Source organism: Lactuca virosa, chromosome 1 (assembly GCF_052849685.1).
Source record: "Lactuca virosa cultivar CGN04683 chromosome 1, Lactuca_virosa_CGN04683_v6, whole genome shotgun sequence".
NCBI lineage: Eukaryota > Viridiplantae > Streptophyta > Magnoliopsida > Asterales > Asteraceae > Lactuca > Lactuca virosa.
In genome coordinates this window covers 261,495,486-261,504,876 of record NC_136426.1, presented here as the reverse complement: position 1 = coordinate 261,504,876, position 9,391 = coordinate 261,495,486, and the positions used below count along the sequence as shown (strand labels likewise).

General features: G+C 47.6%; 27 non-coding genes across 27 annotated transcripts; all 27 read right to left on the bottom strand.

Moving 5' to 3' along the window:
* Positions 1-174: 174 nt before the first annotated feature.
* On the bottom strand, positions 175-293 carry LOC145144748 (5S ribosomal RNA). Its single transcript, XR_013725752.1, has one exon. It is a non-coding gene; the product is annotated as a 5S ribosomal RNA (ribosomal RNA).
* Positions 294-523: 230 nt separating this feature from the next.
* LOC145137099 (5S ribosomal RNA) lies at positions 524-642 on the bottom strand. Its single transcript, XR_013720872.1, has one exon. It is a non-coding gene; the product is annotated as a 5S ribosomal RNA (ribosomal RNA).
* A 228-nt stretch (positions 643-870) lies between these two features.
* On the bottom strand, positions 871-988 carry LOC145143180 (5S ribosomal RNA). The gene has a single exon (XR_013724231.1). It is a non-coding gene; the product is annotated as a 5S ribosomal RNA (ribosomal RNA).
* A 232-nt stretch (positions 989-1,220) lies between these two features.
* Positions 1,221-1,339, bottom strand: LOC145145127 (5S ribosomal RNA). Its single transcript, XR_013726116.1, has one exon. It is a non-coding gene; the product is annotated as a 5S ribosomal RNA (ribosomal RNA).
* A 220-nt stretch (positions 1,340-1,559) lies between these two features.
* Positions 1,560-1,678, bottom strand: LOC145145648 (5S ribosomal RNA). Its single transcript, XR_013726611.1, has one exon. It is a non-coding gene; the product is annotated as a 5S ribosomal RNA (ribosomal RNA).
* A 233-nt stretch (positions 1,679-1,911) lies between these two features.
* LOC145155707 (5S ribosomal RNA) lies at positions 1,912-2,030 on the bottom strand. Its single transcript, XR_013736136.1, has one exon. It is a non-coding gene; the product is annotated as a 5S ribosomal RNA (ribosomal RNA).
* A 232-nt stretch (positions 2,031-2,262) lies between these two features.
* LOC145155860 (5S ribosomal RNA) lies at positions 2,263-2,381 on the bottom strand. The gene has a single exon (XR_013736288.1). It is a non-coding gene; the product is annotated as a 5S ribosomal RNA (ribosomal RNA).
* Positions 2,382-2,609: 228 nt separating this feature from the next.
* On the bottom strand, positions 2,610-2,728 carry LOC145149741 (5S ribosomal RNA). The gene has a single exon (XR_013730590.1). It is a non-coding gene; the product is annotated as a 5S ribosomal RNA (ribosomal RNA).
* A 219-nt stretch (positions 2,729-2,947) lies between these two features.
* LOC145154512 (5S ribosomal RNA) lies at positions 2,948-3,066 on the bottom strand. Its single transcript, XR_013734986.1, has one exon. It is a non-coding gene; the product is annotated as a 5S ribosomal RNA (ribosomal RNA).
* A 231-nt stretch (positions 3,067-3,297) lies between these two features.
* LOC145137092 (5S ribosomal RNA) lies at positions 3,298-3,416 on the bottom strand. Its single transcript, XR_013720870.1, has one exon. It is a non-coding gene; the product is annotated as a 5S ribosomal RNA (ribosomal RNA).
* Positions 3,417-3,644: 228 nt separating this feature from the next.
* LOC145148196 (5S ribosomal RNA) lies at positions 3,645-3,763 on the bottom strand. Its single transcript, XR_013729093.1, has one exon. It is a non-coding gene; the product is annotated as a 5S ribosomal RNA (ribosomal RNA).
* A 221-nt stretch (positions 3,764-3,984) lies between these two features.
* On the bottom strand, positions 3,985-4,103 carry LOC145146390 (5S ribosomal RNA). The gene has a single exon (XR_013727336.1). It is a non-coding gene; the product is annotated as a 5S ribosomal RNA (ribosomal RNA).
* A 227-nt stretch (positions 4,104-4,330) lies between these two features.
* Positions 4,331-4,449, bottom strand: LOC145154501 (5S ribosomal RNA). The gene has a single exon (XR_013734973.1). It is a non-coding gene; the product is annotated as a 5S ribosomal RNA (ribosomal RNA).
* Positions 4,450-4,678: 229 nt separating this feature from the next.
* Positions 4,679-4,797, bottom strand: LOC145137087 (5S ribosomal RNA). The gene has a single exon (XR_013720864.1). It is a non-coding gene; the product is annotated as a 5S ribosomal RNA (ribosomal RNA).
* A 228-nt stretch (positions 4,798-5,025) lies between these two features.
* LOC145146822 (5S ribosomal RNA) lies at positions 5,026-5,143 on the bottom strand. Its single transcript, XR_013727748.1, has one exon. It is a non-coding gene; the product is annotated as a 5S ribosomal RNA (ribosomal RNA).
* Positions 5,144-5,369: 226 nt separating this feature from the next.
* LOC145154490 (5S ribosomal RNA) lies at positions 5,370-5,488 on the bottom strand. Its single transcript, XR_013734961.1, has one exon. It is a non-coding gene; the product is annotated as a 5S ribosomal RNA (ribosomal RNA).
* A 231-nt stretch (positions 5,489-5,719) lies between these two features.
* On the bottom strand, positions 5,720-5,838 carry LOC145155083 (5S ribosomal RNA). The gene has a single exon (XR_013735542.1). It is a non-coding gene; the product is annotated as a 5S ribosomal RNA (ribosomal RNA).
* Positions 5,839-6,052: 214 nt separating this feature from the next.
* LOC145155859 (5S ribosomal RNA) lies at positions 6,053-6,171 on the bottom strand. The gene has a single exon (XR_013736287.1). It is a non-coding gene; the product is annotated as a 5S ribosomal RNA (ribosomal RNA).
* A 231-nt stretch (positions 6,172-6,402) lies between these two features.
* Positions 6,403-6,521, bottom strand: LOC145137073 (5S ribosomal RNA). The gene has a single exon (XR_013720856.1). It is a non-coding gene; the product is annotated as a 5S ribosomal RNA (ribosomal RNA).
* Positions 6,522-6,749: 228 nt separating this feature from the next.
* On the bottom strand, positions 6,750-6,867 carry LOC145146820 (5S ribosomal RNA). The gene has a single exon (XR_013727747.1). It is a non-coding gene; the product is annotated as a 5S ribosomal RNA (ribosomal RNA).
* A 230-nt stretch (positions 6,868-7,097) lies between these two features.
* LOC145154478 (5S ribosomal RNA) lies at positions 7,098-7,216 on the bottom strand. The gene has a single exon (XR_013734950.1). It is a non-coding gene; the product is annotated as a 5S ribosomal RNA (ribosomal RNA).
* Positions 7,217-7,447: 231 nt separating this feature from the next.
* Positions 7,448-7,566, bottom strand: LOC145155082 (5S ribosomal RNA). The gene has a single exon (XR_013735541.1). It is a non-coding gene; the product is annotated as a 5S ribosomal RNA (ribosomal RNA).
* Positions 7,567-7,778: 212 nt separating this feature from the next.
* Positions 7,779-7,897, bottom strand: LOC145155858 (5S ribosomal RNA). The gene has a single exon (XR_013736286.1). It is a non-coding gene; the product is annotated as a 5S ribosomal RNA (ribosomal RNA).
* A 218-nt stretch (positions 7,898-8,115) lies between these two features.
* Positions 8,116-8,234, bottom strand: LOC145154801 (5S ribosomal RNA). The gene has a single exon (XR_013735265.1). It is a non-coding gene; the product is annotated as a 5S ribosomal RNA (ribosomal RNA).
* Positions 8,235-8,465: 231 nt separating this feature from the next.
* On the bottom strand, positions 8,466-8,584 carry LOC145155081 (5S ribosomal RNA). The gene has a single exon (XR_013735540.1). It is a non-coding gene; the product is annotated as a 5S ribosomal RNA (ribosomal RNA).
* Positions 8,585-8,815: 231 nt separating this feature from the next.
* Positions 8,816-8,934, bottom strand: LOC145137068 (5S ribosomal RNA). The gene has a single exon (XR_013720855.1). It is a non-coding gene; the product is annotated as a 5S ribosomal RNA (ribosomal RNA).
* A 230-nt stretch (positions 8,935-9,164) lies between these two features.
* Positions 9,165-9,283, bottom strand: LOC145150740 (5S ribosomal RNA). Its single transcript, XR_013731547.1, has one exon. It is a non-coding gene; the product is annotated as a 5S ribosomal RNA (ribosomal RNA).
* Between the last annotated feature and the right edge of the window lie 108 nt (positions 9,284-9,391).

The window sequence follows — 9,391 nt, the reverse complement described above, 5'->3', positions numbered from 1 at the left end:
TTGTTTTCGTACGCGAGGCGTGGAACCCACGTGACCGATCGGCTCCGTTCCAAAAATACGAAGACCATGAACCATGAAACGGAGGCCACCCGAGCATAGAAATAGCAAGAAAAAAAAAACAAAAAAAAACCGCACGTAAAATCTAAAAAAACGCAAACGGACAACGAAAAAACGGGGGTGCAACACGAGGACTTCCCAGGGGGTCACCCATCCTAGTACTACTCTCGCCCAAACACGCTTAACTGCGGAGTTCTGATGGGATCTGGTGCATTAGTGCTGGTATGATCGCACCCGAAATACTATCCATGCTTATTGCTTTTATGTCTTAAAAGACGCAGAACCTCCTTTGTTTTCGTACGCGAGGCGTGGAACCCACGTGACCGATCGGCTCCGTTCCAAAAATACGAAAACCATCAACCATGAAGCGGAGGCCACCCGAGCATAGAAATAGCAAGAAAGAAAAAAAAAACAAAAAAAAACCGCACGTAAAATCTAAAAAAACGCAAACGGACAACGAAAAAGGGGGGTGCAACACGAGGACTTCCCAGGGGGTCACCCATCCTAGTACTACTCTCGCCCAAGCACGCTTAACTGCGGAGTTCTGATGGGATCCGGTGCATTAGTGCTGGTATGATCGCACCGGAAATACTATCCATGCTTATTGCTTGTATGTCTTAAAAGACGCAGAACCTCCTTTGTTTTCGTACGCGATGCGTGGGACCCACGTGACCGATCAGCTCCGTTCCAAAAATACGAAGACCATCAACCATGAAGCGGAGGCCACCCGAGCATAGAAATAGCAAGAAAGAAAAAAAAACAAAACAAAACCGCACGTAAAATCTAAAAAAACGTAAACGGACAACGAAAAAGGGGGTGCAACACGAGGACTTCCCAGGGGTCACCCATCCTAGTACTACTCTCGCCCAAGCACGCTTAACTGCGGAGTTCTGATGGGATCCGGTGCATTAGTGCTGGTATGATCGCACCCGAAATACTATCCATGCTTATTGCTTTTATGTCTTAAAAGACGCAGAACCTCCTTTGTTTTCGTACGCGAAGCGTGGGACCCACGTGACCGATCGGCTCCGTTCCAAAAATACGAAAACCATCAACCATGAAGCGGTGGCCACCCGAGCATAGAAATAGCAAGAAAGAAAACAAAAAAAACCGCACGTAAAATCTAAAAAAACGCAAACGGGCAACGAAAAAGGGGGGGGGGGGGGTTGCAACACGAGGACTTCCCAGGGGGTCACCCATCCTAGTACTACTCTCGCCCAAGCACGCTTAACTGCGGAGTTCTGATGGGATCCGGTGCATTAGTGCTGGTATGATAGCACCCGAAATACTATCCATGCTTATTGCTTTTATGTCTTAAAAGACGCAGAACCTCCTTTGTTTTCGTACGCGAGGCGTGGGACCCACGTGACCGATCGGCTCCGTTCCAAAAATACGAAAACCATCAACCATGAAGCGGAGGCCACCCGAGCATAGAAATAGCAAGAAAGAAAAAAAAAACCGCACGTAAAATCTAAAAAAACGCAAACGGACAACAAAAAAGGGGGGTGCAACACAAGGACTTCCCAGGGGGTCACCCATCCTAGTACTACTCTCGCCCAAGCACGCATAACTGCGGAGTTCTGATGGGATCCGGTGCATTAGTGCTGGTATGATCGCACCCGAAATACTATCCATGCTTATTGATTTTATGTCTTAAAAGACGCAGAACCTCCTTTGTTTTCGTACGCGAGGCGTGGGACCCACGTGACCGATCGGCTCCGTTCCAAAAATACGAAAACCATCAACCATGAAACGGAGGCCACCCGAGCATAGAAATAGCAAGAAAGAAAAAAAAACAAAAAAAAAAAACCGCACGTAAAATCTAAAAAAACGCAAACGGACAACGAAAAAAGGGGGGTGCAACACGAGGACTTCCCAGGGGGTCACCCATCCTAATACTACTCTCGCCCAAGCACGCTTAACTGCGGAGTTCTGATGGGATCCGGTGCATTAGTGCTGGTATGATCGCACCCGAAATACTATCCATGCTTAATGCTTTTATGTCTTAAAAGACGCAGAACCTCCTTTGTTTTCGTACGCGAGGCGTGGAACCCACGTGATCGATCGGCTCCGTTCCAAAAATACGAAAACCATCAACCATGAAGCGGAGGCCACCCGAGCATAGAAATAGCAAGAAAGAAAAAAAAACAAAAAAAAACCGCACGTAAAATCTAAAAAAACGCAAACGGGCAACGAAAAAGGGGGGGGGTGCAACACGAGGACTTCCCAGGGGGTCACCCATCCTAGTACTACTCTCGCCCAAGCACGCTTAACTGCGGAGTTCTGATGGGATCCGGTGCATTAGTGCTGGTATGATAGCACCCGAAATACTATCCATGCTTATTGCTTTTATGTCTTAAAAGACGCAGAACCTCCTTTGTTTTCGTACGCGAGGCGTGGGACCCACGTGACCGATCGGCTCCGTTCAAAAAATACGAAGACCATGAACCATGAAACGAAGGCCACCCGAGCATAGAAATAGCAAGAAAGAAAAAAAACAAAAAAAAACCGCACGTAAAATCTAAAAAAACGCAAACGGGCAACGAAAAAGGGGGGTGTAACACGAGGACTTCCCAGGGGGTCACCCATCCTAGTACTACTTTCGCCCAAGCACGCTTAACTGTGGAGTTCTGATGGGATCCGGTGCATTAGTGCTGGTATGATAGCACCCGAAATACTATCCATGCTTATTGCTTTTATGTCTTAAAAGACGCAGAACCTCCTTTGTTTTCGTACGCGAGGCGTGGGACCCACGTGACCGATCGGCTCCGTTCCAAAAATACGAAAACCATCAACCATGAAGCGGAGGCCACCCGAGCATAGAAATAGCAAGAAAGAAAAAAAAACCGCACGTAAAATCTAAAAAAACGCAAACGGACAACAAAAAAGGGGGGTGCAACACGAGGACTTCCCAGGGGGTCACCCATCCTAGTACTACTCTCGCCCAAGCACGCTTAACTGCGGAGTTCTGATGGGATCCGGTGCATTAGTGCTGGTATGATCGCACCCGAAATACTATCCATGCTTATTGATTTTATGTCTTAAAAGACGCAGAACCTCCTTTGTTTTCGTACGCGAGGCGTGGGACCCACGTGACCGATCGGCTCCGTTCCAAAAATACGAAAACCATCAACCATGAAACGGAGGCCACCCGAGCATAGAAATAGCAAGAAAGAAAAAAAAACAAAAAAAAAACCGCACGTAAAATCTAAAAAAACGCAAACGGACAACGAAAAAAGGGGGGTGCAACACGAGGACTTCCCAGGGGGTCACCCATCCTAGTACTACTCTCGCCCAAGCACGCTTAACTGCGGAGTTCTGATGGGATCCGGTGCATTAGTGCTGGTATGATCGCACCGAAAATACTATCAATGCTTATTGCTTGTATGTCTTAAAAGACGCAGAACCTCCTTTGTTTTCGTACGCGAGGCGTGGGACCCACGTGACCGATCGGCTCCGTTCAAAAAATACGAAGACCATGAACCATGAAACGAAGGCCACCCGAGCATAGAAATAGCAAGAAAGAAAAAAAACAAAAAAAAACCGCACGTAAAATCTAAAAAAACGCAAACGGGCAACGAAAAAGGGGGGTGTAACACGAGGACTTCCCAGGGGGTCACCCATCCTAGTACTACTCTCGCCCAAGCACGCTTAACTGTGGAGTTCTGATGGGATCCGGTGCATTAGTGCTGGTATGATAGCACCCGAAATACTATCCATGCTTATTGCTTTTATGTCTTAAAAGACGCAGAACCTCCTTTGTTTTCGTACGCGAGGCGTGGGACCCACGTGACCGATCGGCTCCGTTCCAAAAATACGAAAACCATCAACCATGAAGCGGAGGCCACCCGAGCATAGAAATAGCAAGAAAGAAAAAAAAAACCGCACGTAAAATCTAAAAAAAACGCAAACGGACAACGAAAAAGGGAGGTGCAACACGAGGACTTCCCAGGGGGTCACCCATCCTAGTACTACTCTCGCCCAAGCACGCTTAACTGCGGAGTTCTGATGGGATCGGGTGCATTAGTGCTGGTATGATCGCACCCGAAATACTATCCATGCTTATTGCTTGTATGTCTTAAATGACACAGAACCTCGTTTGTTTTCGTACGCGAGGCGTGGGACCCACGTGACCGATCGGCTCCGTTCCAAAAATACGAAGACCATGAACCATGAAACGGAGGCCACCCGAGCATAGAAATAGCAAGAAAAAAAAAACAAAAAAAAACCGCACGTAAAATCTAAAAAAACGCAAACGGACAACGAAAAAACGGGGGTGCAACACGAGGACTTCCCAGGGGGTCACCCATCCTAGTACTACTCTCGCCCAAGCACGCTTAACTGCGGAGTTCTGATGGGATCCGGTGCATTAGTGCTGGTATGATCGCACCCGAAATACTATCCATGCTTATTGCTTTTATGTCTTAAAAGACGCAGAACCTCCTTTGTTTTCGTACGCGAGGCGTGGAACCCACGTGACCGATCGGCTCCGTTCCAAAAATACGAAAACCATCAACCATGAAGCGGAGGCCACCCGAGCATAGAAATAGCAAGAAAGAAAAAAAAACAAAAAAAAACCGCACGTAAAATCTAAAAAAACGCAAACGGACAACGAAAAAGGGGGGTGCAACACGAGGACTTCCCAGGGGGTCACCCATCCTAGTACTACTCTCGCCCAAGCACGCTTAACTGCGGAGTTCTGATGGGATCCGGTGCATTAGTGCTGGTATGATCGCACCGGAAATACTATCCATGCTTATTGCTTGTATGTCTTAAAAGACGCAGAACCTCCTTTGTTTTCGTACGCGATGCGTGGGACCCAAGTGACCGATCAGCTCCGTTCCAAAAATACGAAGACCATCAACCATGAAGCGGAGGCCACCCGAGCATAGAAATAGCAAGAAAGAAAAAAAAACAAAACAAAACCGCACGTAAAATCTAAAAAAACGTAAACGGACAACGAAAAAGGGGGTGCAACACGAGGACTTCCCAGGGGTCACACATCCTAGTACTACTCTCGCCCAAGCACGCTTAACTGCGGAGTTCTGATGGGATCCGGTGCATTAGTGCTGGTATGATCGCACCCGAAATACTATCCATGCTTATTGCTTTTATGTCTTAAAAGACGCAGAACCTCCTTTGTTTTCGTACGCGAAGCGTGGGACCCACGTGACCGATCGGCTCCGTTCCAAAAATACGAAAACCATCAACCATGAAGCGGTGGCCACCCGAGCATAGAAATAGCAAGAAAGAAAACAAAAAAAACCGCACGTAAAATCTAAAAAAACGCAAACGGGCAACGAAAAAGGGGGGGGGTGCAACACGAGGACTTCCCAGGGGGTCACCCATCCTAGTACTACTCTCGCCCAAGCACGCTTAACTGCGGAGTTCTGATGGGATCCGGTGCATTAGTGCTGGTATGATCGCACCCGAAATGCTATCCATGCTTATTGATTTTATGTCTTAAAAGACGCAGAACCTCCTTTGTTTTCGTACGCGAGGCGTGGGACCCACGTGACCGATCGGCTCCGTTCCAAAAATACGAAAACCATCAACCATGAAGCGGAGGCCACCCGAGCATAGAAATAGCAAGAAAGAAAAAAAAACAAAAAAAAAACCGCACGTAAAATCTAAAAAAACGCAAACGGACAACGAAAAAAGGGGGGTGCAACACGAGGACTTCCCAGGGGGTCACCCATCCTAGTACTACTCTCGCCCAAGCACGCTTAACTGCAGAGTTCTGATGGGATCCGGTGCATTAGTGCTGGTATGATCGCACCCGAAATACTATCCATGCTTAATGCTTTTATGTCTTAAAAGACGCAGAACCTCCTTTGTTTTCGTACGCGAGGCGTGGAACCCACGTGACCGATCGGCTCCGTTCCAAAAATACGAAAACCATCAACCATGAAGCGGAGGCCACCCGAGCATAGAAATAGCAAGAAAGAAAAAAAAACAAAAAAAAACGCAAACGGGCAACGAAAAAGGTGGGGGGGGGGTGCAACACGAGGACTTCCCAGGGGGTCACCCATCCTAGTACTACTCTCGCCCAAGCACGCTTAACTGCGGAGTTCTGATGGGATCCGGTGCATTAGTGCTGGTATGATAGCACCCGAAATACTATCCATGCTTATTGCTTTTATGTCTTAAAAGACGCAGAACCTCCTTTGTTTTCGTACGCGAGGCGTGGGACCCACGTGACCGATCGGCTCCGTTCCAAAAATACGAAAACCATCAACCATGAAGCGGAGGCCACCCGAGCATAGAAATAGCAAGAAAGAAAAAAAAAAACAAAAAAAAACCGCACGTAAAATCTAAAAAAACGCAAACGGACAACGAAAAAGGGGGGTGCAACACGAGGACTTCCCAGGGGGTCACCCATCCTAGTACTACTCTCGCCCAAGCACGCTTAACTGCGGAGTTCTGATGGGATCCGGTGCATTAGTGCTGGTATGATCGCACCGGAAATACTATCCATGCTTATTGCTTGTATGTCTTAAAAGACGCAGAACCTCCTTTGTTTTCGTACGCGATGCGTGGGACCCAAGTGACCGATCAGCTCCGTTCCAAAAATACGAAGACCATCAACCATGAAGCGGAGGCCACCCGAGCATAGAAATAGCAAGAAAGAAAAAAAAACAAAACAAAACCGCACGTAAAATCTAAAAAAACGTAAACGGACAACGAAAAAGGGGGTGCAACACGAGGACTTCCCAGGGGTCACACATCCTAGTACTACTCTCGCCCAAGCACGCTTAACTGCGGAGTTCTGATGGGATCCGGTGCATTAGTGCTGGTATGATCGCACCCGAAATACTATCCATGCTTATTGCTTTTATGTCTTAAAAGACGCAGAACCTCCTTTGTTTTCGTACGCGAAGCGTGGGACCCACGTGACCGATCGGCTCCGTTCCAAAAATACGAAAACCATCAACCATGAAGCGGTGGCCACCCGAGCATAGAAATAGCAAGAAAGAAAACAAAAAAAACCGCACGTAAAATCTAAAAAAACGCAAACGGGCAACGAAAAAGGGGAGGGGGGGGTGCAACACGAGGACTTCCCAGGGGGTCACCCATCCTAGTACTACTCTCGCCCAAGCACGCTTAACTGCGGAGTTCTGATGGGATCCGGTGCATTAGTGCTGGTATGATCGCACCCGAAATGCTATCCATGCTTATTGATTTTATGTCTTAAAAGACGCAGAACCTCCTTTGTTTTCGTACGCGAGGCGTGGGACCCACGTGACCGATCGGCTCCGTTCCAAAAATACGAAAACCATCAACCATGAAGCGGAGGCCACCCGAGCATAGAAATAGCAAGAAAGAAAAAAAAACAAAAAAAAAAACGCACGTAAAATCTAAAAAAACGCAAACGGACAACGAAAAAAGGGGGGTGCAACACGAGGACTTCCCAGGGGGTCACCCATCCTAGTACTACTCTCGCCCAAGCACGCTTAACTGCAGAGTTCTGATGGGATCCGGTGCATTAGTGCTGGTATGATCGCACCCGAAATACTATCCATGCTTAATGCTTTTATGTCTTAAAAGACGCAGAACCTCCTTTGTTTTCGTACGCGAGGCGTGGAACCCACGTGACCGATCGGCTCCGTTCCAAAAATACGAAAACCATCAACCATGAAGCGGAGGCCACCCGAGCATAGAAATAGCAAGAAAGAAAAAAAAACAAAAAAAAACGCAAACGGGCAACGAAAAAGGGGGGGGGGGTGCAACACGAGGACTTCCCAGGGGGTCACCCATCCTAGTACTACTCTCGCCCAAGCACGCTTAACTGCGGAGTTCTGATGGGATCCGGTGCATTAGTGCTGGTATGATAGCACCCGAAATACTATCCATGCTTATTGCTTTTATGTCTTAAAAGACGCAGAACCTCCTTTGTTTTCGTACGCGAGGCGTGGGACCCACGTGACCGATCTGCTCCGTTCCAAAAATACGAAAACCATCAACCATGAAGCGGAGGCCACCCGAGCATAGAAATAGCAAGAAAGAAAAAAAACCGCACGTAAAATCTAAAAAAACGCAAACGGACAACAAAAAAGGGGGGTGCAACACGAGGACTTCCTAGGGGGTCACCCATCCTAGTACTACTCTCGCCCAAGCACGCTTAACTGCGGAGTTCTGATGGGATCCGGTGCATTAGTGCTGGTATGATCGCACCCGAAATACTATCCATGCTTATTGATTTTATGTCTTAAAAGACGCAGAACCTCCTTTGTTTTCGTACGCGAGGCGTGGGACCCACGTGACCGATCGGCTCCGTTCCAAAAATACGAAAACCATCAACCATGAAACGGAGGCCACCCGAGCACAGAAATAGCAAGAAAGAAAAAAAAACAAAAAAAAAACCGCACGTAAAATCTAAAAAAACGCAAACGGACAACGAAAAAAGGGGGGTGCAACACGAGGACTTCCCAGGGGGTCACCCATCCTAGTACTACTCTCGCCCAAGCACGCTTAACTGCAGAGTTCTGATGGGATCCGGTGCATTAGTGCTGGTATGATCGCACCCGAAATACTATCCATGCTTAATGCTTTTATGTCTTAAAAGACGCAGAACCTCCTTTGTTTTCGTACGCGAGGCGTGGAACCCACGTGACCGATCGGCTCCGTTCCAAAAATACGAAAACCATCAACCATGAAGCAGAGGCCACCCGAGCATAGAAATAGCAAGAAAGAAAAAAAACAAAAAAAAACCGCACGTAAAATCTAAAAAAACGCAAACGGACAACGAAAAAGGGGGGGGGTGCAACACGAGGACTTCCCAGGGGGTCACCCATCCTAGTACTACTCTCGCCCAAGCACGCTTAACTGCGGAGTTCTGATGGGATCCGGTGCATTAGTGCTGGTATGATCGCACCGAAAATACTATCCATGCTTATTGCTTATATGTCTTAAAAGACGCAGAACCTCCTTTGTTTTCGTACGCGAGGCGTGGGACCCACGTGACCGATCGGCTCCGTTCCAAAAATACGAAGACCATGAACCATGAAACGAAGGCCACCCGAGCATAGAAATAGCAAGAAAGAAAAAAAAACAAAAAAAAACCGCACGTAAAATCTAAAAAAACGCAAACGGGCAACGAAAAAGGGGGGGTGTAACACGAGGACTTCCCAGGGGGTCACCCATCCTAGTACTACTCTCACCCAAACACGCTTAACTGTGGAGTTCTGATGGGATCCGGTGCATTAGTGCTGGTAAGATAGCACCCGAAATACTATCCATGCTTATTGCTTTTATGTCTTAAAAGACGCAGAACCTCCTTTGTTTTCGTACGCGAGGCGTGGGACCCACGTGACCGATCGGCTCCGTTCCAAAA